Genomic DNA, 23,932 nt, shown 5'->3' with positions numbered 1-23,932 from the left:
TGTGCAGCTATAACGAACTTCCTTAACAAGTGATGATTTTCCTCAGGCATCGACTAAATCACAGATTGCTAAGCAGACCTAAATGACCCTCCCCATGCTATATAACTTTCAACGTAAATAGAGAACACCTATAACCTATCAACCAAGCCCAGATACATTAAATTCCCTCACAACCCATTGTGAAGATCCAGCTCAGCTGAATAATACATGTCAGTCAATCATTTCTGGGTCTGATTAATTATCTGGCTCACTAAAGTTCTGTATCTTGGTGAGTGGTGCTTAGTTAAAAGTCTTCTGGCCTCTGCTCAGAATATGCTTTCTGCAGTTCAGTTTTATTCTATATATCTAAACCTCACTCAACATCCTTAACTGTTTAGACTGCTTCTCAATATCAACCCTGAGTCAATGGTTTCAGTCTTAATGCCTCTCAGAGTCAGCTCTCTATGTGACTTGAACTGAAATCCATGATAAAGATGGATGTGAATAGACTTGGGAGCATGTTATATCCCTGCATCTGTACGGAGCATTCTGCTTGGATGTGAGATATTGTATCTCTGCTCATTTTGAAGAGCAATCGTCTCACATGCATCGTCTCTCTGATTTATGAAGAACAGTTAGCTTCATACCTGTAGAATGATGAACTGTTCATGGGTGCATTCCTGCATCAAATTCAAGTTTAATTGTCATTCGACCATGCAATGCTGTCAATGATTATATCCTCCAAATCTTCATTTTCATTGTAACATTCAAGATAATTGTTGATGCCTCCAAAAGTTTATAGTTCCCAACTTGTTCAAGTAGGGAAATAGTTTCATTTTCATTTTTTTGCCATTGCTGGCATCTCCAAGCCTGGATGCTTAAAACCACTGTGAGCAAAACAAGTCTGAAAGGTCTTACTGCGTGTTTCTCACCAAATGTCAATGACAAAATCACTGCTTTTTCAGCACAACCATATGCAAATGATGCTCTTCAAAATTTGTTTGCTCGAAACATGGTATAGTGTAATGGCCACACAAGGGCACGTGACTTCTGCTAGTTAGAAATTGTTTGGCAACAGTTTCCTGCCCCAATTAAGCAGCTGCTCCATATAACTGATGGTCCAATTAATATTGGAGTATAAAATATTATGGAGTATAAAACTTGTATTATTTGCTGTGTAACCAAAACTATGTGAAATGCTAAAAACTATGTGGAATGCTAGAGACAATGGTGTGTTGGTATATGCTAGTGAGAGGTGGCTGGGAGAGGTAGTCAGCTTTGAAGTTGGCTATGTGCTAAACTTGTATTATTTGCTGTGTAACCAAAACTATGTGAAATGCTAAAGACAATGGTGTGTTAATATATGCTAATGAGAGGTAGTCAGCTTTGAAGTTTGCTATGTGCTCTGCATGTATCCAATTGAATGTAGACGACAATGGTGTGGTAATAAAAGGTAGCTAAGAGATGTTTTGCTTTGAACTTGCCTGCTGTGTAACTAAAGCTATGTAGTCAGCCTTGATGTAGATAATGTAGTTTGAACTTGTTATTTGAAATCTTAAGAATGTAGGAGACAATATGTGTTAATAAAAGGTAGCTAAGAGATGTAGACTAGAACATGAATAAGTCAATAGGTAGAAACAATAGGGACAAGATAGTACGTGTGATATGCAACTATAGCAACGGGTCCAGGAGATTGCTTTAAAAAGCGGCTGTATCCGAGAATCGGTAGGCATTCAGCGACTAGCTCAATGACTGTCTCAGCTTTGATTTGCAAATTAAAGTTTAACCCTTCTTGAAGAATCTTCTGCGTCTCCTGGTCATTTGTAAGGCACGAAAAACCACAACATTAACTAGAATCTACTGGATTAGCACAAGTCCTTGAGCGGCATGGCCTGAAGTCTGATGGTGAATGGGATGTTGATAGTACATGAGAGCCATGCTTCTGCAAGAACAAGTATGCAGCTGTTCCTCATCTCTCACTGGATCTGCTGCAGGCAATCTAGCTTGTCTTTCAGAGAGCGAACACTGGAGAGCAGCACTGACAGGAGGGGGCAGCCCCCCCACCTAGCATGAATTCCAGCACATCCTCTGTGACTCCGTTCTCTCCCACACCGCCTCCAATGTCTGCTCCCCGGGCTGGTTGTAACAGGCAACACAGTGGCATAGGGGCTTGGTTGGCACAACAATTGAGGCCACACAGCTGCTCCATCATCGCCTCACAAATGAACCACTTGCAATATTTTATATAATCATTGTCCAACAGGGTCTTGAAATCACAAGAAAGCTTGCTGGTGAAGTAGACTAACAGTACTTGGTGTTCTTAATATCAGGCAGTGTCTTGAGATATTAAGAAAGGTGCAAAGGATGAACAATTACACTTTTGGCTGGACTCGGAGAGACTGCTGTAATCAAATGCATCACTCTCTTACCAACTAAACAATGATTTCACAAGTGACATCTCACTGTTCAATGAGGACATCAAGTCATCCTTGGTATTTTGTGGTTCCTACGGAGTTAAAAGCTGCCACAGCTTTTTATCCACCCAATCCCTTTATCTTTTATACTGGTTACCTCCTCTCTAACTTCCAATCCAGATGGGGAGTCTTGACCTGAATCATCGACTGCCCATTTCCCTCTGCAGATGTCTCCTGATCTGTTGAGTTCCACCAGAGCTTATGCGTTGCTCCAAGCTGCTCCTGTATGGGAGAGAACACACTTCCTGCTGGATCAGTGTGAAACTGAATAGAAGCAGCAAGACTTTGGATGGCTTCCATTTGCTGTCATCTAAATCAGTATGCAGCTGCTAAGAACATTGCAAAGAAGTACGCATCACTAATGAACAGGCTTTGGTTACCTAGCTCCACCTCTTGCAAGAGGTGAAAGTTGGATCTGTGCTCAGAGTATCTTGTGTGCATAAACAGTTAAGACTGCTATCTCACATCCATCACCCTGAAATTCCAGCTGAAAGACGGAGATTACACAAGGATTTCATCTTTATTTTCTCTGGCCATTTAACCTCTGGTAGAGAAGTGGAAACTGCGCTTCTGCCAAAATGGAGGGAGGAGGGCGAAGTCATTCTCATGAAGTGTTCTCAGGATCACCCCTCAGGAATTTTTGCTCAATCCATCTTTCAAAGGCTTCAGTGGGATACTGCAGCTGAGGGTTTGTTTCCAACAGCACAGACGTGAATGAAACAAATATGCGAATTGGGAACTAAAAGAGACCGCAAAACTAAAATGTTAAAACAGGCCAACAGATTTCCATGTTGATGGGAGGAAACATTGCCCACAAAACAAATTGCAGACTTAGCCAGGCTTTCTCAATGGGAGGGGAAACAACAGAAGGGAAGTTGAAGCTAGTGTATTTCAATGGTATTTCCAGTATCTGGTTACTCAGTAAAATTGGCTTCAGATCCAACCATTTCCCTTCCCCAGAAATGAATGATTTATCTTTACCCCTCCCTTCACTTCTTTAGATTAGCTGTCACCTCTAGTGCACAGTCTTGACTCAAAACAATTGCTCCTTTACCTTATCAGATACTGCATGACCTAGTGAGTTCCCCCAGCAGTTCAATATTTTTGCTTCATGATCTAGTTATTAGTTATTCATAAATCATTTAAGAATAAATAACATAGCCTCGCCTCGGAAGTTTTCTTAATGACTGCGAATCATGGAAGCTTATAGTTTATTCAGTTTGTACTGTTTTTGGCAGCTCTTTTGAAAGAGCTGTCTAATTAATCCCATTTGTCTTTCTACTTAATAACTTAAAGATGCAAAATATAACAAAAATACCATATTTTTATGACCCTGAGCAGATGTTCCCAAATATGTTGGACCATTTGTCACTCAATTTTTTGAGGAACTCCACCCCCATTCTCGACTACTTTCTTGAATCCCTCATGATTAAAGATGTCTTCTTTCCACAACAAGTGTATGGATTCTGAAGTGGCTGACGAGTCTATGTGGGATCCACTGACTCAAAGTTCAAAATTCAAAGCAAATTTATTATCAAAGTATAGTATGTGTAAGTCAGCTTATACTGTATAACCCTGAGATTGCAATGTTAGCATTTATTTCAAGAGGTCTTGAATATAAGAACAGGGATGTGATGTTGAGGCTTTATAAGGCACTGGTGAAGCCTCACCTTGAGTATTGTGAACAGTATTGGGCTCCGCATCTAAGAAAAGATGTTCTAGCTTAAGAGAGGATTCAGAGGATATTCACAAGGATGATTCTGGGCATGAAAGAGTTATCATACAGACACAGACAGACAGACAGACAGACATACTTTATTGATCCTGAGGGAAATTGAGTTTCGTTACAGCCGCACCACTAAGAATAGTGAAGAAATATAGCAATATAAAACCATAGATAATTAAATAATAATAAGTTAATCGTGTGAAGTGGAAAAAATAAGTCCAGGACCCGCCTATGGGCTCAGGGTTTCTGACACTCCGAGGGAGGAGTTGTAAAGTTTGATAGCCACAGGTAGGAATGACTTCCTATGACGCTCAGTGTTACATCTCAGTGGAATGAGTCTCTGGCTGAACGTACTGCTGTGCCTAACCAATACATTATGGAATGGATGGGAGTGGATGGGAGTTCATACAAGGAATGTTTGATAGCTCTGGGTCTGTACTTGCTGGAATTTAGAAGGATGAGGGGGGAATCTCATTTAAACCTTTCGAAAGTTTAAAGGCCTAGACAGAATAGATGTGAATAGGATGTTTCTCATGGTGGGGGAGTCTAGGACAAGAAGGCGCAGTCTCAGGATAGAGAGGTGTTCATTTAAAATAGAGATGTGGTGAAATTACTTTAGTCAGAGGGTGGTGAATTTCCTGAGTTTATTACCATAGGCAGCTGTGGAGGCCACGTTGTTAGGAGTCTTTAAGGCAGAACTTGAAGCAACGAAAAGCTACACAAAAACAAAGACTGATAAAGAACCAATGTGCAAAAGACAAACTGAGCAAAGACAAAAAAAGAAATAAGCAACCAAGTAAATAAATAAATAATACTGAGAACATGAGTTGCTGAGCCCTTGAAAGTGAGACCATAGGTTGTGGAATCAGTTCAGTGTTGAGCTAAGTGAAGTTACCCATGCTAGTTCAGGAGCCTGATGACTTAAAACTAATAACTGTTCCTTAACCTGGTGGTGTGAGACCTAAGGCTCCTGTAGCTATTTCTGATGGCAGCAGTGAGAACAGAGCATAGCCTGGTTGGTGGGGGTCCTTGATGATGGATGTTGCTTACTTGTAGCAGCACTCCCTGTAGACGTGCTCAGTGGTGCGGAGGGTTATTCCTCTGGAGGACTGGGTTCTATTCACCACTATTCTGTTCTTAGGCATTGGCACTTATATACCAGACCATGATACATCCAGTCAGGATTCTCTTCTCTGAGCATCTATAGATGTTTGACAAAGTTTCTGATGACATGCTGAATCTGCACAAACTTCTAAGAAAGTAGAGGTGCTGCTGTACCTACTTTGTAATGGCACTGACATGCTGGAACCAGGACAGATCCTCTGCAATGATAATGCAAAATAATTTAAATTTATTGACTCTCTCCACCTCTAATCCCGAATGAGGACTGGCTTATGGATTCCCAGGTTCTTGCTCCTATAGTCTATAAACAGCGCTTTGATTTTGCTGATGTTGAGTGAGAGGCTGTTGCTGTGATACCATTCAACCAGATTTCTCCCTCCTATATGCATATTATTCACCATCTTTGATATGGCTAACAACACTGGTGTTGTCCATAAACTTAAATATGGCATTGGAGCTGTACTTAGACTCACAGACATAAGTATAAAGCAAGTAGAGCAGGGGGCTGAGCACACAGCCTAGTAGTGCTCCTGTGCTGATGGTGATTGTGGGGAAGATGTCATTGCCAATCTGAACTTACTGCAAGTGAGGAAATTGAAGATGCAGTTGCACAAGATGGTATTGAAGCATGGGTGAATTTTGTCATTTAATTCTGTTCTCATTGACAGGTGGTTTCTAAGATATGAAAAGTGATCTGTTTGATGACAGAATTTCTCATGGGCTGTGCGGTTGAGCATAACGGGGCAGGTTGTGAAGAACGCAAACACGAGGAAATCTGCGGATGCTGGAAATTCAAGCAAAACACACAAAATGCTGTTGGAACACAGCAGGCCAGGCAGCATCTATAGGAAGAAGTACAGTCAACATTTCAGGCTGAAACCCTTTCTGTGTGGATGTGAAGAACTATATCTTTCAGTGTCTAGTGATCAAGATCTATTCAGATTCATTCATCTATACTTATCTTTTAATATGAGGAAGCTCAGTCCATTAATTTGCACATCAGCACTAATTCACTATTTTTTTCCCTAGTTTAGTATGGATTTTATCTGCTCCTGAAGGTTTTTTTTTTTAACCCATTGGGACAGGGCCAACATTGTTGCAAATATTGTACTATGGAATTGAATAAAGAGTGGTAATGTCAACAATGTAGTCTTGGTTGAGATCTTTGAAATACTCCATCCAATGGTCTTTCTGGCCTTGATGAGTTCTCCTCTGTTCAGAAGATGGGCCTTGGTTGTGTTGGCTGGTGCTTGTCTCAACAAAGCTGAACAATTTGCCTGTAATATTGTTCTGGATGGCTGCTGGAACTCAGTGCTATCCTCCATCACCTGTGTTTTAGGGTGTGTAATTTATATTGCACATTGATCTTCAGATTCCTGTAGAGCTGTGTTGTGTTTTTCTTGTATCATGACAGCATTTCATGTCCAAGAACACCTTACAATTATTTGTTATTAGTTCCTGGATCTCTTAGTCATTCTCATCAAATCAGTCTGGCAAAGAAACTGTGTTCACTTCACAGTGTTAATTATAGTGCTAGAGCTTACATTGAAGACACTTTCACATTGCTGGGAATTATCAAGTTGTTTTACAGACACTGGTTGACTAAAGCTTTCATGATTTTTCTGGGGCAATGTTGCTGTTGGTGTTACTGGACCTAATTAGGCAGCGGTTGATCTGGCAGTCATCAGCTTCTCCCAAGCTGTGATTGAATTGGAGATCCTTGTAGCCCTTCACTCCTAAACTGTGATCATCTTTATCTGATTCTTTTCGATACCTTGCCTAAATTGGCCAATTTATGAGTGTGCACACAAAGATTAACCAATGAAAATCAAGAAGAATTTTGTTTTAAATTCAGCCAGAACCAGTAGCATTCAGTGCGAATCTGTAACATTTTGCTCCACGAAAGCTTTCTTTTAAATTTTGTTTGTCTTTATTTTTTGACATGATTCTAATTTTGTGAAAATATGCAAATTTACAGAGCAGCTGAAACTATTCCAAATGCAAGCTAACTGTTAGAACAGGGTCTGCCATAGGATGATGCTTGCAAATAGAACTTTATAGCTAATAAAGAAATATTTAAAAAACTAATACCATGTATATGGTGACATTGGAAGGCAAAGCCATCCGTCATTTTGCCTGCCTAAACAGGTCAACAGGGTAAGACCTTCATGTTCAGAGTCCAAAGTACATTTATTTTTAAAGTATGTATACTATGTACAACCTTGCCAGTTGTCACAAGGTGCCACAATACAAAGAAACCCAATAAAATCCATTAGGATGCCAGTCTATCGCGACGCTAGCCCCCAGCATTTTGCCGGTACCCATTTTCAGCTGGGTGGACTGGAGCAATGTGTGGTTAAGTGCCTTGCTCAAGTACACAACACATTGTCTCTGCTGGGGCTTGAACTCACAACCTTCAGATTGTTAGTCCAACACCTTAACCACTTGGCCACACACCACACACCTTTTAATCTGGCCCACTGCTAAATCAGCCAAACAGCCAGTTGTTCCTTGCTCTTGGACCCAGGCCCTGCTACATCGACATGTTCAGTATTCACCAGTGACTATTTTGCTTCAGTATTCATCAGTGAGAGGGAGATCAGTGGACAGTATAAAATAGGCTGATGTGCTTGAACATGTTGATGTTAAGAAGGAGGATGTACTGGAACTTCTGAAAAACATTAAACTTGAAGGCATAATGTCAGGATTCTTAGCAATGGGAAGGAGCTGAGGGTTCTTGGGGTTCATGTCCATAGATCTATCAAAATTGCCAAGCAAGTTGATAGGGTTGTTAAGAAGGCATATAGTGTGTTGGCCTTCATTGGTTGAAGAATGAGCTCAAGGGTCATGAGGTAATGTTGCAGCTGTATAAAACTCTGGTTCAACCACACTTGGAATATCTTCAGTTCTGGTTGTCTTGTGAGAGAAGGATTTGGAAGCGTTGAAGAGAGTGCGGAGGAGATTTACCAGGGTTGTGCCTGGACTGGAGAGCATGCCTTACAAGGATACGTTGAGCGGTCTATGACTTTTCTCTTTGCAGCAAAGGAAGATCAGAGGTGACTTGATAGAGGTGGCCATAGATAAAGTGGACAGCCAATGAATTCTTCCAAGAGTGGACATGGCTAATACAAGAGGGCATAATTTTAAGATACTTGGAGGGAAGTATAGGTGTATATCAGAGGTAGAATTTTTACACAGAGTGGTAGGTATGTGGAGCACACTGCCAAGGGTGGTGCAAGAGGCACATACATTTGGGAGAGTTAAGAGACTTTTAGATATAAGCATGGATGAAAGAAAAATGGAAGGCTATGTGGGAGGGTTACAGTAGTTTAAAAGGTCAGCACAACTTTATGGACTGAAGGGCCTGTACTGTGCTGTACTGTTTTATGTTCTAAACACCCAGAAATCACAAGCTGAAGTTAATGTTGGATTTTAGAATGGAGATGGTGTCTAATGGGGAGGAGTGAGGTGATTTGAATATGCAGGACACAAGAGTCATAGTTTCTTTGCCATCAGGGTTCCTTTCACTGTCTACTGCAGCACACAACTGCAGATTATTGTTTCAGAATAGACTTGATTCATTATAGAGCAAATACAATTGATACACATTGTTCTTCACAGTCATGATACCATTAGTTCAATATACTTTCTTTCAATACTTCAGTGCCGCTCATTTGACCTCATTAAACAATATGCCTGTGAAACATTTAAGGGATTGTTCCAGAATGTCTAATTCATCAGTATCTGTTAGTTGTAGGACTATAGACTAGATCTACAAAGATTTTGTGTTGTCCAGGCAGAGCACTTCTGTGCCCTCCAGCACATACTCCTGCACCCTGCAATGTACCAGAAGGCAGCATTCAATTACAGACATCTCCCTGGAAGGCCAACAAATCAAAGAGCACTTTTCCCCAATTTGATGATCTTCCAGAAAAACTTAACGTTTGACTTAGTATGTATCCCAAGGAACAGCCAGCAGATCACTGTTCTGGAGCCACATGGGTTGGATTTCAACAAGAACAGCCTCAACTTCATTTAGACTTTGCTAAGCATGCAGTCCACCAGGAGGACAGCATGTTTTGGGAATGAATCTCCAATTGTGCAAGAGGATCTGACAGAGAGGGCCCTTCTCATTGCCACACAAGTGAGGTCTTGGTGCGTGCTGGTGAATTATTCTGCCAATTGTCTTTGAGCATCTGCTTAGGAAATCCACCATCTCCTTCCTCCACAGGGCCTGCAGGATGTTCAGTGCTGACCATTGCCTAATGGATTTGCAATCAAAGATGTTTTTCTATAGAGACTTTTCTTTAAAGAACACGTGGTGTGGCAAGATCCATCTGAATGAAACATGCAGCAAAAGGCCAGGCACATCCTTTACCAGATGAGGAACAGGTTGAACTTTAGCATTTTGTGACACAGTGTTTGTCTCACTAAACACAGCTAGATGCAGCCACACACAATGGTGGCCATCATAGTGAGGGCTGTGTTGGGTTTACTCCTCCACCCCATAACTTTCTGTGGAGACTGGTGTTTCACAACGTAATGGATACAATCCATTCTAGATTTCCAGGTGAAATTGAAGATGTCTCGATTGATTCCTGCAGTGCATAAGTGGAATCTGGGCCATATTTGTGTCATGTGCCACAACACCAAAAGCAACTTGTACCTGATGGCCAGGTTCTTGCCTGCTGCAGAATGAACACTCATTGGTGGGTGAGCTTTCAGAACAAGGAAAATAGGTAGGTTCAGTGAAAGTAAAGTCAAACTACAAACGTATATTTTATGCGGGTGGGAGCTGGAAAGTTGATTAAGGTTTCAATTTGTAATGGGCCAGTGGGTGCTCTGATCAGAATGTGTGTGTATATGTGATGAGGAAGGGTGTGGTGGAAGTTGAGGGGGGAGCAATGGGTTTGGGGCTAGTTAATCTCAAACATGCAATAGTTGGATTGGGAAATCCAATAATGATCAGAAAAGGAGCATCTGATTGTGATTAGGATAAAAACAATTGGTCATGGAGCTCTAATGTTAATGGTTGAGAGTAACTTATTGGTCTTCAGTTGTGGAGTGGCAATAGAAAGTTCCATAGGAAGTCTGTGAAATTTTATCAAATGGAGTTAACTCCTCCTGGTCTATAATAAGATGTTGATAATATTTCAATGACCAAGCGACCTCCCATGAACACGTTAGTTGACCATGTCATTCCATGCCTCCAGTTAAACTGGAAATGGTTTAATTTCTGCAACAATACACAACATGTTCGAGGAACTTCACGGTTCAAGCAGCTCCTGTGGAGGGCAATAAACAGTCAGTGCTTCAGACTGAGACCTTTCATCCGGACTGAAAAGGATTGCAAAAAAAAAATGCCAGAGATGAACCAAGTAAATTTGAAGGTAGGGTGAAGATTGTTAGCAAATTTGATGAAATTGACAAGCTCAGCATGGGTGCAGGGATGTAACAGAGCAAAGGTTAGGGAGCATTACCACACCAAATACTGAAGAAACTCAGCAGGTCAGGCAACATCTATGGAAGGGAATTAACAGTTGATGTTTTGGGCTGAAATCCTTCATCAAGACTAAAAGTAGAGGCCAGAATAAGAAGGTAGGGGAGGGGCTTGAGTACAAGTTGGCAGGTGATAGTTGAAACCGGGTGAGGGGGGAGGTGGGATGAAGTAAGAAGCTGGGAGGTTACAGGTGTAAAAGGGAAAGAGCTGAAGAAGAAGGAATCTGATGAAACAGGAGAGTGGTTCATTGGAGGGGCACCAGAGGGAGATGATGGGCAGTTTAGGAGAAGAGTAGAGGAAAGAGGTGAGCCAGAATGAGGAATAGAAAAAGAGAGAAGAGGTAGATATGTCAAATTACCAAGTTAAGAAATTGATGTTCACACCATCAGGTTAGAGACTACCAAGTTGGAGTATGAGGTGCTGCACTTCCAACCTGAGAATGGCTTCATCATAGCAGTAGAGGAACCCATGGACCGATATGGCAGAATGGTAATGGGAAGTAGAATTTAAATGGGTGTCCATTGAGAAATCCCACTTGTTATGGTGGAGTTAGCAAAGGTACCAAATCTATGTTGGATCTCACCAATGTTGAGGAGGCTGCACCAGGAGCAAGATACGGTGGAGAGTTACTAGTGTACGCTTGGAACATGGACTGTTCCACGTAGCCAACAAAAATGCAGGCATAGCTAGGGTTCATGTGAATGCCCATGGCTACAACTTTAGTTTGGAAAAAGAGAGATTGTTGAGGGTAAGGATAAGTTTCACCAGATGGAGGAGGGTGGTGGTGGAAATGATCAGTTTAGAAGAAGAGAGCTTTAAGGCCTTCCTGATGGGGGATAGAAGGGTATCGGGAGTGGATGTCCACAGTGGAATTAAAATAATCTGGGCAAGGATCTGGAGGTTATCAAAGTGATGAAAAGCATGTGAACCGTTATGAATGTAGGTAGGTAGGAAGTGACTGAACCAAGGGATCAAAATGGAGTCGAGGTATGTGGACATGAGTTCAGTGGGGCAGGAGCAGGCAGAAACAATGGGCCTACTGTGACAGTTAGGTTTGTGGATCTTGGGTAGGGGGCAGTAAAGAGAAGTGTGGTGTACAGAAACCCTGAGGTTGGTGGCTGTGGATGGGTCAATGCAGTTGCTGATTTCCCCCTCATGTAATCTCACCTATTACTTGTCAGCTTGCAATCTTTCCCCACCCCCACCACCGTTCTCTGAAAACTGCCTCCTTCTTATCTAATCTTGATGCAAGTTCTCTGCCTGATACACAAACTGTTTATTCTCCTCCATTGATGCTGCCTGACTTGCTGAGTTCCTCCAGCATTTGGTGTGTTTTGCTAATGGTTTCACGACTGGTGATATGGAAATCCCTGTGCTCTGTAACGTTCCGATTAATGAATCTCTGTGTGCTTGCTAGTCTGCCTTTTCAATTACCATGTCATGAAAATTTAGTGAGTCAGTTTGAAGGTAATCTCTTACTTTAGCAGTGAATTATTACCTCTGCAGCAATCTGTAACATGGAGCTAAGGGCAAGCATTATAATTCAAGACAGAGCAGCAACTGCTTTCTTACCTGACAGTAATTCAGCAGGCTTACTCCAGGCGATTTACAGATGGGAAAATGGAAGTTAACTTAACCATGATCTGCAAAATGGGCATCCATTGATTAACATACGTAAATATTTTTCTCTCACATTAAGCTTTGAACCTTACTCGGACTTGCTAGTTTTGAAAATGGAGCAGGTATTTATTTAGAGATACAACACTGTGAAAGGTTCTTCTGGCCCAACAAGCCCATGCTACCGGTTATACCCGTTTGACTAATGAACCTACCAACTCATGCATCTTTAGAATGTGGGAAGAATCCAGATCACCTGGAGGAGACCCACACGGTCACGAGAAGAACATACAAACTCCTTACAGATAGTGGAAGTATTGAACCCAAGTTGCTGGCACAGTAACAGTGTTACGCTAACTGCCACTCTACCCCTAATCCGTATTGGAGCCAAATTTAATTCCAATAGATTATTTTCATGCTGAAACCTGGGAGTCATTTTTATTCTTTTACTGCACATTAGGCCAGTATTATCTTCCTCAGCGTGTGCAATAAGACCAAAAACAGGATGAATTTAAAAGGCATTTTGTTGACAGGAAAAAAAAGTATACACCAGAAATCCAAAACAAAAACAGAGAATGGAAATACTCAGCAGTAAAGGCTGTAACCAAGGAGAGAGAAACAGTATACAATTTTATTCCTCACAGATGGTGCTGAATATACTGAGCTTGTGTTTTCATATTTTCTTTATTTGCACCTTTAGTTTTGAGAACTTGGAGAGGGGTACTTCAGGATTTCTCACCATTGACTTCACACGTGAACAGAATTGTTTCAGTGTTCCAGTGATATGCTTGGCAGTGACTGGTTGTTTCTTGAGGTATGAACAGCTTTTGATCGGAGTCCAAAGGATAAACTAACTTTGGTCCACTAGAATGGAGGCTGAGCAGATAAGGTCATGGGAACTCTTCTATGTCAGTTTCTTATGTTTTTTATTGAGCAGCTAAGTTCTGACTTAAAAAGAAACACAGCTTGGTGGAGTCAGGGAGAGGCATAACATTTGTGGCCACCGAATCCAATTAATATTAAAAAGAGGCAGTCCCAACTAACCTGTCACTGAAGTTGAGCAGTTAAGACATTGCTGCACCATTAACTTCAGTTAACTACTTGTGAGTCTTTGAATGAGTTCTTTCTCTGGGAGCTTAGTATATACAGCACTTTGTTTGGAAGACTTACTTCCCAGTAATGATTACCTTAACAAAGTTTTTTTCCCATAATGATCTCCACAAGTTGCACCCTCCAATCAGTAGTTCAGATGTGTGGATAATCAACTTTAAATCTACATTGAGGATTGGCAGGAGTAATTGCATATGTACTGGAAACAATTTCTACTTAAACAGATATCAACAGAACTGATTTGATGTGAATAATTAGAAGATCCTGAAGCTAATTAAACACAAGGCATTCTTGGATTATAAACTCCATCAAGGGAAAGGAAACAACTTTACAGGTACTAAAAGAATGAGGTCCAACATAAAGCCGGAAACCTACAGAACCAAAAATTTGCTTATGGCCTTGACAGGTGCAGACTCCAGACAAAGGGTCACAACCTGAAATATTGACTGTCTATTTTCCACCACAGATACCGCCTGAACTGATGAGTGACTCCAGCAGTTTGATTTTTGCTCCAATCTAGCATCTGCCGTCTGCAGATTCTTCACCACTGTTAAAGGACAGAGGCAGTGAGTAACCAGTAGAAGAAATATTTTGGAGAACTCCTCATCCATAATTCCCTTTGCTGTAAGCACATTTGGCTTCATTCTGCAGCAAACTAGACTCATTGGGCACTTTATTAGGTACCTCTGTAGCTTAGAAAGTAGCCGCTGAGGGTATATTATGTTCATGGTCTTCTGCTGCTGTAGCCTATCCACTTCAAGATTCAAAATGTTGTGCCTTCAGAGATGCTCTTCTGCACACCACTGTTGAAATAAGTGGTTATTTGAGTTACTGTTGCCTTTCTGTCAGCTTGAACCAGTCTGGCCATTCTCCTCTGACCTCTCTCACTAACAAAGTGTTCTTGCTCACAGAACTGTCACTCACTGGATTTTATTTTGGGGTTTTTTTGCGCTATTCTCTGTAAACTCCAGAGATTGTTATGCGTGAAAGCCACAGCAGATCATCAGTTTCTGAGATACTCAGACCATTCTGTCTGACACCAATTTTTATTAATTTCGATCTCTATTCTTCCTCAGTCTAATGTTTGGTCTGAACAACACCGAAACCTCTTGATCATGTCTACATATTTTTATGCATTCAGTTGCTGCCACATGATTGGCCGATTAGTTTTTTGCATTAACAAGCAGGTGTACAGGTGTACCTAATAAAGTGACCACTGAGTGTATCTGATCCCACACTCCTGGTGGCAAGAAATGGGAAAACATTGTGTTAGTTGAAAGACAAAGCCTTAAGATATGAGTTTCCTTGATGATGGCCTAAGATTTGATGCAATGAAATATCAGTCAGGAACCTACAACCATATCTCAGTGAATATTACTGTCTAATACTAATTTGTCCCAATAAAATATTGCCTCAGGACCTCTTACTGCAATGTTGTATCTCAATGCAACAAGCCTCATCTAATCTATAAGGCAATTACTTGAATTCTGGTGCCAGTCACCCCAGCCTCAGCCACCGAGCCGTCGTAGGCAGAGCTGCAATGCACAGCCCATTTCATATCTGCAGAATAAAAATCCTCTATAAGCTGCTATTCTCCTCCCATAGTAAAGGTCCATGGAAATGTTGTGACTGACAAAACTGTTGTCACTTGATAGACACTGCAGCTGGTGAATTAAGTCTTTAGTCAACACTGTGCTTTTTCTGGAAAATCTCTAGTTCTCTCCTCACGAAAGGCTTCATACTTTTTAAACATGAAGACAATAATTCATTTATTTATTTAGAGATACAGCTCAGCCCAACAAGCCCACACCACCCAATCACTCCCACGTGACCATATAACCTACCAACTTGTACATCTTTAGAACGTGGGAGGGAACTAGAACACCTAGAGTAAACCCACATGGTTATGGGGAGAATCCAGTCACTGGTGTTGTAATAGCATTAAACTAACTGCGACGCTACTTACTGTGTGTGAAATGATTAACTACAGTTCCAGTGACTTGGAATTACCAACTTAACATCAGTATTTTGAATGTGGACGGGTAACTGTGTAGAATTACATATTTACAAGGTAGCGCATCCCAACTAACAGAACTCCTTTGAATATTCAAATATTGGTGGTTGGTCCAAGTACTCCCTGAGCATAAACTCCAGACACCCAGAATGTACCTTTTTTTGTTGTGGAGATAACTCAGAATATGGGGTGGAGATACAGCTTAACCAAAGGAGGTATAAAGCGTTTCTTCCCTCCACTAGTCTGCTGGCTACCCTTGGGCAGGGTATAGCACCTGCTTAGTCCCCCAATCAGGGTCACGTGAAGCCATGGGACCAAGTGGTGGATTGCTGTAAGAGCAACTGGTGCATATTACAAGTCCTGCTTATGTGACCATTGACACCAGGCAGTCAATCTCTGAAGAGTATTTATAATGGCTGGGGTCACCCATCCTGTAAAAACACTGCCCAAAAAGAAGCAATGGAAAATCACTTCTACAGAAAATTTGCCATGAACCATCATGGTCATGAAAAAACAATGACCTTTGAATTCAATTGGCTCGAGATTCTTTGGCTCTTAGGGATTTGAAGATGGTGTCTATTTCAGAATGTTTGTTTATGGAGTTATCAGAAGAAAACCTTGCTTTTAAAAGTTCTCATGCCTGCATTGTGTTTGCCTGCACCAGAGCCTCTGTGGTGTCCCAGTTAAAGTAGTGTGCTTCTTGGTCTTCACATACCGAGGTCAGAGAAAGTAGATTATGTTTCCGTACCACCAGTTTGTATTCCCATTAATGAGTTGATGGGAACACCTAAGAGCTAAAGAAATACTAGCCAATAGAATTCAAAGGTCAACAGAAGGGGTAGGCAATCATGACTGAGGCAAACGAATGGGGACCTATATACATGCAAGCACTCCCAGAGAGAAACACAAACAACTGTGCACTGAGGATGTCACCTCAACCGGTGGTGAAACATCTGCAAGCTGAATGTCAAGCCTGGCAAACACTGCAACATCAGAATAATAACTATAGTAGAGTCAATGAAAGGCCATCCAATTAGGCTGTTCAAGCAGAGTGTAGAAGACAACAAACTGTGCCAGTACAAAAAGAAGAAATAATAAATGAGTAAGCAATAAATATCAAGAACGTGAGATGGAGAGTCCTTGAAAGTGAGTTGATTAGTTGTGGCAACATTTCAATGATGGACAAGTGAAGTTGAGTGAAATTCACCCTTTGGTTCAAGACATTGATGGTTGATGGGTAGTAAATGTTCCTGAACCCGGTGGTGTGAGTCCTGAGGTACCTGTACCTTCTTCCTGATGGCAGCAATGAGAAGAGAGCGTGACATGAGTGTTGGGGGACCCTGATGATGGGTGCTACTTTCCTGTGACAATGTTGCATGTGGATGTGCTCATTGGTGAGGAGGATTTTACCCATGATGCACTGGGCAAACAGAGCAAACAGCTGAGGCAGATTAAAGGTCCCTCAAACAAGAAGTCTCAATGTTTCACTCCTGGACATGCAGCCCTGGCAAGGGACTACCAAGACGATCAAGAGGTACTTGGAAAGATTCAGGACAGAACTGGACTACCCTCCTACACAGCGGAGATTGCATCTGATGTCATCTGGAGATGTCACATCGATCAATTAAGGAGAACAGAGTCAATTCTATATACTAGTTGTATTATATAGTATACTCTCTGTCTCTCTCTCCATACATATGTATGTATATAATACACACACACACACACACATACATATAAAATGACTAAGGAGCAGCAATATGTTACATATTTGAGTTGAGATGCATTCTATGTTGAGTTGGAGATTAAAGCTAAGTACCGAGGAGTGTAGTGTATTTAATATTTTAATAGAATTTGAATAATATTGTAACTATGTTGTTTGATTAAGCATTCTTTGTTCATTTACATAATCCATTATGGGTTGCAAGTAGGAAATACATGAATAGCATATATCATTATGCCACCACTTCATAGCTGAGCGCCTCACTAAAAAATGGAAACAAATATAAGTGGACAAATATCCTGGCTCCTACATTTTTCTTTTGATTAATATCTACAGTTACAAATCGTATCACTGGCCATTCAAAATGGCACCGACAGCTTGAGTCGATGCACTAAGAACACACAGAAATCCAGTGAGAGCAGAGCAGAGGAAAGTGCGCATCATTTCAAAAATGACCCACTGCCTGCCCTGTCAAGCATCTTTTTGGCACACTCTGCAGGTCCCATGTTGACTTCATCAACCGTTTCAGAACTCAACCATTTGGAGTTGAAGCAAATTATTCCCAACCCCAAGGATCTGCTGAAGAAGAGGACTGTTGGAAATACCACTCTGTAGGCATAAACATTACATCAGGAAAATACATCAGACAACTTCTGATGCTTTGAACTGTCAGGAATGGTATAAGTATTTGATCATGAAAGGCATCCTTTTTGATCTTTTGTGGTTCCTGTACAGTCTTGAAAGTAAAATAAGAAACCTTAATTAAATTTCATTTTCAGGTTTCCTCAGTGAAATTCTGCTTCTGAGAAAAACACGGAAGTGTTTGGTGGATAAATTAGTTTTTCTACAAACTTTATTGATATGAGTCCCATATTATGAGGAAAATATTATTAATATTATTGCTTTGGAATTGATAAACATGGAAAGGAATCATATTCTTTGAAAATGCATAATTTAAGAAATGTGATGGTAGCTTGTTAGAGGCAAATTGTGTTGACAGATTGTATTTTTTCAAAGTATGAAGAATAGAATACAGTTGATGTCAAAATAGAATTTCAGAAAGTAGTTTAGTAGATACCTCAGGGCTCAGTACTCCAACCAGTGCTCTCTTTGATATACATTGACACCTTGGGCATTGGTGTTTTGAATAACATTTCTAAATGTTAGGAGTTTAGGAGACAATGCCATTAGGCTTTACAATTCTACCGCCAGGACTTAAGAACTTTTTAAAAGCTATTATTAATGCTTTTTGAGATAGTGATTTAGATGCATATCATATTTTTTACTGAGTTAAGTATTGTATGTAATTAGTTTTGCTACAACAAGTGTATGGGACATTGGAAAAAAGTTGAATTTCCCCATGGGGATGAATAAAGTATCTATCTATCTATCTAACAGCAACTCCTCTGCTTGCATCTTTGGAAACAGCTCTATTTCTATCTTTAATATCTCTACTTTTCCCTTTCAGGGTTCTTTTGAAGACCCTGACCTGGCGTTACACACTGACTTCGGTCCTTTGAGGGAATGGGACCCGCTCTCGGGGTCTCATGACTGGCTGTTATTCGATACACCAAGGAGACTAACACAGATTCGGATTTTTGGGATTTCGTGGCTCTGGAGGTGGACAAGGTCGGTGCCTCATCAGGAAGTTGGTGTGTTGTGGGAGATGGAAGGTTGAAAGCAGCAAGCTGGCTGCTGGCTGTCTGCCCAGAGACCTGAGTTCTTTGGGCACAGAGCTCAGAATAGCAGCACAACACTAACATTGTAAATCAGCAAGTTGCTTGTTATGTCTCCCATCTCACTGTGAAATGGAAACACCTCTTTTTCCCTTATTAAGTAGAGGGAGAGAGAGAGAGAGCCCATGGTATGTCAAATTACCAGGTGAACAAGCAGTTTTTGGGGTACTGCAAGTCTGTGTCTTTATTGATGCTTTGCTGCACGCTTGAGTGCTTGGTGGGGGAGTGCTGATTCTTTTTTTTTGCTGGGGGGGAGGAGGGATCGTTGCTTTGCTGCTGCTTATGTGTGGGAGGGAGAACTGGAGGCGCTGGTGTTCTAACATTTAACTGTTGTTTATTCTTTGGGCACTCCTCTGTTTTCATGGATGGTTGCGAAGGAGAAGAATTTCAGAATGCATATTGTTTACATTTCTCTGACATTAGCAGTACCTTTGAAACCTAAATCTGCAGATTACACTACATCTGGAGACAGAGAGAATGCACAAAAGAAAGTAAATGACTTTCAGGGATAGACTTGCAGAACTGGCAAGGAATGAATGTGAAGAAATACAGCTCACTAGAAAGAATGAGAAGACTACATGTTGACTACACAGTTTGAAAAGATATACAGGGATAGTGGTACCTGGTTGTTCATCTACATAGAACTTTGGAAATCACAGAAAAGTTAGTAAAGAGCATGACATCCTGGGCTTCATAATTTGGCCCAATAAAAGTTACACCATTGTCCTGGGACATTTTCTAAAGCTTTCATTGTTTTGAAAAAGACGTTCTTTTCAGTTTACCAACTACTTCAGGAAAGTTGTGGGGCCTCTTCTACCATAATATTAGAGTATAAGTCATTTGCTCTGATTGGTTGGGAGTAATCATTGAAAGCTACTTTTTCAGTTGGTATATTCAGCCATGAAATGGTATTTAGTCGACCAGGTTCAGGGATGATTAGTAATGTTATTGTTATAATAGAGTAAAGTTCCATTGAAGCAGATTATGTTCCATTTATGAGAGCATAGGACCAATCAAGTGTGACAGTAGAAACAGCGGAGGTACTTGATGAATACTTTGCTTCAGTATTCACTACGGAAAAGGATCTTGGCTATTGTAGGGATGACTTGCAGTGGACTGAAAAGCTTGAGAATGTAGATATTAAGGAAGAGGATGTGCTGGAGCTTTTGGGAAAGTCACCGGGACCGGACAGGATGTACCCCAGGCTACTGTGGGAAGTGAGGGAGGAGATTGCTGAGCCTCTGGCAATGATCTTAGCATTATCAATGAGGAAGGGAGAGGTTCCAGAGGATTGGAGGGTTGCGGATGTTGTTCCCTTATTCAAGAAAGGGAGTAGGGATAGCCCAGGAAATTATAGGCCAATGAGTCTTACTTCAGTAAGTTGATGGAGAAGATCCTGAGAGGCAGGATGTATGAACATTTGGAGAGGCATAGTATGATTAGGAATAGTCAGCATGGCTATGTCAAAGGCAGGTTGTGTCTTACGAGTCTGATTGAATTTTTTGAGGATGTGACTAAGCTCATTGATGAAGGTAGAGCAGTAGATGTAGTGTATATGGATTTCAGCAAGGCATTTGATAAGGTACCCCATGCAAGGTTTATTGAGAAAGTAAGGAGGTATGGGATCCAAGGGGACATTGTTTTGTGGATCCAGAACTGGCTTGCCCACAGAAGGCAAAGAGTGGTTGTAAATGGGTCATATTCTGCAAGGAGGCCAGTGACCAGTGGTGTGCCTCAGGGATCTGTTCTGGGACCCCTACTCTTTGTGATTTTTATAAATGACCTGGATGAGGAAGTGGAGGGATGGGTTAGTAAATTTGCTGATGACACAAAGGTTGGAGGTGTTGTGGATAGTGTGGAGGGCTGTCAGAGGTTACAGCAGGATATTGATAGGATGCAAAACTGGGCTGAGAAGTGACAGATGGAATTCAACCCGGATAAGTGTGAGGTGGTTCATTTTGGTAGGTCAAATATGATGGCAGAATATAGCATTAATAGTATGACTCTTGGCAGTGTGGAAGATCAGAGGGATCTTGGGTCTGAGTCCATAGGACACTCAAAGCTGCTACGCAGGTTGACTCTGTGGTTAAGAAGGCAAATGGTGCATTGGCCTTCATCAATCGTGGGATTGAGTTTAAGAGCCGAAAGGTAATGTTGCATCTATATAGGACCCTGATCAGACCCCACTTGCAGGACTGTGCTCATTTCTGGTCGCCTCACTACAGTAAGGACGTGGAAACCATAGAAAGGGTGCAGAGGAGGTTTACAAGGATGTTGCCTGGATTGGGGAGCATGCCTTATGAAAACAGGTTGAGTGAACTTGACCTTTTCTCCTTGGAGTGACGGAGGATGAGAGGTGACCTGATAGAGGTGTATAAGATGATGGGAGGAATTGATCGTGTGGATAGTCAGAGGTTTTTCCCCAGGGCTGAAGTGGCTAGCATGAGAGGGCATAGTTTTAAGGTGTTTGGAAGTAGGCACAGAGGAGATGCCAGAGGAAAGTTTTTTACACAGAGAGTGGTGAGTGTGTGGAATGGACTGCCAGTAGCGGTGGTGGAGGCGAAAACGATAGGGTCTTTTAAGAGACTCCTGGATGGCTACATGGAGCTTAGAAAATTAGAAGGCTATGGGTAAAGCCTAGGTAGTTCTAAGGTAGGGACATGTTCGGTACAGCTTTGTGGGCTGAAGGGCCTGTATTTTGCTGTATGTTTTCCATGTTTCTATGTTTGTATTTATTCCTTCTAAGACTCTAATGTGTGTAAACTTCCTGAAGAAAATTTCAAGCCTCAAATTCACTTTGGAGTGCATTAGAGAATAGATAGTATTTTCTGAGAGATTTTTATGTCGTACATTATTGAAACTTTTATGCTTAAAGACAAGCTTCAGTCCTGTAGGAATTATAATATTCTTTTGAGAACAATTTCTTTTGTTGAATATAGAGAGAAGCATCTGGTAAATTTAAAAGGGTGACATGCTGCTCTTCTGATAATTTGGTCTCCCATGCATCAATAATGGCAATAATCATTTCCAGTGTATGGTTCACCGGAGGTCAGTAGATAATATTCTTTATGGAGTTCTACATAAAAATGATGACTTGTATATTACTTCAGTTGGACAGTTTATTTGTTTTCATTGCTTGATTGTAAGAAGCTCAGATTTCAGTTATACTCCTGCAAGTATGAAAGCACAGACCACTTAAAGCAGAGAGTTTTATTTTGGGTTGATCGGCTGGATTACCAACCTATATTTCTAGCATTGTTAAAAATCTGGAATAAATTAATTCAATCATTTCTGTGGTGAGGAAATACAAAGCTGGTGAGTTTGTTCATGGCTGTATCAGTTTCATCCACATGTAGGCTTTCTCTTCTTTGATTTTCTCTTGATGAGAGAGGAAATGGAACAATCTTTGTCTTTTTCAATCCAAGTTCACTGGTCCACCATCTCCTCCTTGTGTCCAGGCACATCTTTTCTCTCTAAAGCATCACGCAGATGGCCAGAGTGAACTTGGAATGCTGCTACTCTGAGATCTGTGTAAGGTCAAATACTCCTCTAAGCACAATACAAAACGGTGCATTAGTACGCACTGAGGACATGGTCCAACCCAATTTACTCTTGTGTGGAAAAGACATTTTAATGTGATCAGTACTGCAGAATCCAGATGTGTACTTGATATTCACAGATTTAATTTCACATGGTTTTGGAGACCAGATTGTGGATAACAGAAACAGTAACATATGAGGGATACAATGCATCTCATGAGAATCTGCATGCAAATAATTGATCGGGGACTGCTTGGGAACAAAATAAAAACCCTCCACACAGGACATGACATCATTCAAAGCAGGAGAAATCTGATAACAAACTGGGTTTGTTGGTAGTTTTAGCCACATGTTTGAAAGTCCTGTTTGAAATAAATATCTCAGTTGCCCTTCATCTTTTTTTCCTTAGCTATATGTGTGAAGGTGGAATTATTTTTTGATATTGATCTTTAGAGTACAATGCTGACATTCCTGTAAGGTTTAGTAGTTACTCTTGCCAGGACAGCTGGATGACTTTTGTCTCCAGAGATATTACAATTATTGCTTCAATGATCTGCAGCTGCATTAAGACAATGTAATGTATACAGGCAAGCAGATGGCTGAAATGAGTTGCAAGATTATAATTCAGTTCACATGATATCAAAAACCTTCAGAGTAGCGATTAGGCTATTCACAAACATCAGCAGAATTTTTGAGACTCAATCCCTAGTGCAGTGGCAGCTATTTGTTATAAGCTGATTTCCCTTCACATTTGATTTCCACTTTTCGTTTAATCAAATATCATGCAATAGGCCATTTCATGAGAATCTATCTCTTGCTTGGCAAGAAACTAAATTATAACAAAAAAAAAACCAAAATATAATCCTGGTTTGCCTGGGGGAGAGGATGAACTACTTATAATAAAAAACTGTTGAGAACTTCTATTTTATGGACACACGAATTTAATAGAACTCAAGTAAATAATATTTGTTCTCATTTTCCTTCACATGCCAATGCCTGTATTGACTATTTTATATCAAGATCAAACAGTTTATCCTGCTTTGTTTCTGACAATGATTCGCAAAAACTATGTTCTAGAAATATTACTTGGGTTTTGCACTAAGCTACTGTGCATAAGAGCACATAATCCCCTTGGTGATCTTACCAAACTGAAGAAAGTGATTGTTCCTATCATCCTGTTTATCTGATGATTCATTTTCAAGCTTTTTTTTTTCAGCTCAGTTAAATCAATGAGAAAATTTCATAACCAAAAATAAATTAATGTGTTCTCAAGTGTAAATGATTGACTTGCAGATTTATTTCTCTCTGCTTTCTGAATGATGACCACGCATTAGGATAGAAGATTGATTTTCAAGGCAGCTTGGAGTCCAGGAGAATGAGAACACAGATCTG

At 40.8% G+C, this 23,932-nt stretch overlaps 1 long non-coding RNA gene across 1 annotated transcript in view; it reads left to right on the top strand.

The window, feature by feature from the left end:
- The window catches only part of LOC140733455 (uncharacterized), a 271,387-nt gene that overhangs the window by 13,278 nt on the left and 234,177 nt on the right, over positions 1-23,932 (top strand). Inside the window, exon 2 of the long non-coding RNA XR_012100288.1 lies at positions 18,734-18,894. This is a non-coding gene — a long non-coding RNA (uncharacterized lncRNA). The remainder of the gene's footprint in view (positions 1-18,733; positions 18,895-23,932) is intronic.

Source organism: Hemitrygon akajei, chromosome 9, assembly GCF_048418815.1.
Source record: "Hemitrygon akajei chromosome 9, sHemAka1.3, whole genome shotgun sequence".
NCBI classification, from domain to species: Eukaryota; Metazoa; Chordata; class Chondrichthyes; order Myliobatiformes; family Dasyatidae; genus Hemitrygon; species Hemitrygon akajei.
Note: the sequence above shows the minus strand (reverse complement) of the source record. Positions and strands in the feature narration are given on the sequence as shown.